Here is a 2,500-nt window from a genome sequence, read left to right as displayed (position 1 = left end):
TCCCAGGTGTTCTTTCCCTTTCTTCTTCTTCTTTTGATTTGTTACGATCTCGGTCTCTTCTTTTTCTTTTTCATCTTCTCCTCCTCCTTATTCTGTTTCTGCTCCAGTCTTTGTTTTTCTCTCTTATTTGTTTTCTCTTCTAATACTACTACATTGTCTTCTTCATCTTGTTCATGTTTTCCCTCTTCTCCTTCTTTCACTTTCTTTTTCAGTTTTCGCCTTCTTGGTCTTTGTTGTACTTGTTTCTACTGTCACGCTGTGGGTGAGAGGAGCCGGTGTGTTTCGCAGGTGCAACTGGTTCCGCGGGCTCGTCTGCCGGCTAATAGGGATTTGCTACTCGCCGCTGCTCTTGGTGTGTGGCTTTGTCGTCGCAGATGCTTTAAACCGAAGATTATGTTCCTGGTGTCTGCTTCTCTTTCTCCTTCCCTTCTTTTTTCTCCCGCTCTCGCTTTCACTCTCCCCTTCCCTCCTTGACAGTCTCGTTACCTCTCCCTATCCTTGCCTCCCTCGATCATCCTCTCCCTCATTCCATCTTCCTCTCCCTCACTCCATCTTCAGTTCTCTCCCTCTTTCTCTCCATCCCTTCCTCCATCCATCTTCCTCTGTCATTTCCCTTTACCACTCCTCACTTTGTCCTTCCTCCTCGCCTCCCCCTCTCTTCTCGCGGGCACTCCAGGTTAGGAGTGACGCAGCTCTGGTGTGTTTTACTTCCTGCTGAGTGTTTGCTGAGTGCTTGTCGGATTCGTTATCACTGTGTGCTTGTTCCTGTATATGCGCGCGTGCGTTTCGCTGATAATGTCGACGCTGCCTTGTTTTTACTGCGACAATGATAAAGCGGGAAGGGAGGGGATGGACGGAAATGAAAGGGTTGGAGTTCGGAGGGAAAGAGAGGGGGGAGAGAATGAGAGGATGAGGAAGGGAACGGAGAGAAATGGGAAGAGAATGAAGAGGAGAGGCTAGAGGGAAAGGAAGGGAAGGGGTACGAGGATGAGGAGGTTGTGAGAGGAGGGCAGAGGAGAAAGAGGTGAGAGGAAGGGGCGTTGCGGGAGGCTGTGGCCAACGAAACCACGTTATCCATCCTCACGCTAAGAGGATTGGCCTCACTCATGCCGAAGGAGGGAGGAGGATGGATGGTAGCGACTGAGTAAGCTGAATAGGGGCACGTTGGCGAGTGTAAAAGGGAGATGGCAATTTGGCAAGAAATGATGGATGGAACGTACTGAATAACTGTCAGACGCCAACAAGGAGAAGAGAAAGGGCAACGGATAAAGAGTAAAGAACATACAAGGAGGATATAAATAACGACACTAATAAAAGGAAAACGAAGAGAGTTGGCAGACTGACGAGACAGAAGGAGAAAGGTCGAAAAACCAGCAGGGTGCCTGATAAGAGTGACGGAGTAGCAGGTGACAGAGCAGCAGAAGCAGGGGCAGTAGTAAGTGTAAGATGAATGAGTGCGATGATCCGCATGATAAGGCATCGTGAGGAAAGAGAGGCGATGAGGACGAAGGAAGAGAAGAAGGGAAAATGAGAATGTCAGAAGTTGGAGGCAAATGAAGAGGTGGGTAAGCGAGTGAGTGAGAGAGTGAGTGAGTGAGTGAGTGAGTGAGTGAGTGAGTGAGTGAGTGAGTGAGTGAGTGAGAGAGTGAGAGAGTGAGAGAGTGAGAGAGTGAGAGAGTGAGAGAGTGAGAGAGTGAGAGAGTGAGAGAGTGAGTGTGAATGAGTGAATGAGTGAATGAGTGAATGAGTGAATGAGAGAGAGAGAGAGAGTGAGAGAGTGAGAGTGAGAGTGAGAGTGAGAGTGAGAGTGAGAGAGTGAGAGAGTGAGAGAGAGTGAGAGAGAGTGAGAGAGAGTGAGAGAGAGTGAGAGAGAGTGTGAGAGAGTGTGAGTGTGAGTGTGAGTGTGAGTGTGAGTGTGAGTGTGGGTGTGGGTGTGGGTGTGGGTGTGAATGAGTGAATGAGTGAATGAGTGAATGAGAGAGAGAGAGAGAGAGAGAGAGAGTGAGAGAGTGAGAGAGTGAGAGTGAGAGTGAGAGTGAGAGTGAGAGTGAGAGAGTGAGAGTGAGAGTGAGAGTGAGAGTGAGAGTGAGAGTGAGAGTGAGAGTGAGAGTGAGAGTGAGAGTGAGAGAGTGAGAGTGAGAGTGAGAGTGAGAGTGAGAGTGAGTGGGGGAGGGTAGAGAGAAAGAGAAAAAGTGATGAATATAGACGATAAAACAAGAAACTTTAAAAGGCATGATGGAAGAAGGAAGAAGTGTAATACCACAAATATAGAAAATGAATATAAAAAAGAGAAAAAAGTATCCCGTGACGGAACTTATTTTTTTTTTCTACCCTTTTCCTGGGCAGTGTACAAGTGTTTGAAGTTCTCTCTCATGTTTACATATGGAGCCCCTGAAGGCCTCGTGCGAGTGGTAGCTGTACCGAAGATAGCGCGCTGAATAGGTTTGTAAAGGAGAGGAAGAACGGCAAAGAAAAGCTGGCGGGAAGGAGCGAAGAAGGA

The sequence above is a fragment of the Penaeus chinensis genome, chromosome 9 (assembly GCF_019202785.1).
Source record: "Penaeus chinensis breed Huanghai No. 1 chromosome 9, ASM1920278v2, whole genome shotgun sequence".
Taxonomy (NCBI): Eukaryota; Metazoa; Arthropoda; class Malacostraca; order Decapoda; family Penaeidae; genus Penaeus; species Penaeus chinensis.
The sequence above is the reverse complement of the archived record's forward strand: the minus strand, read 5'-3'. Positions refer to the sequence as shown.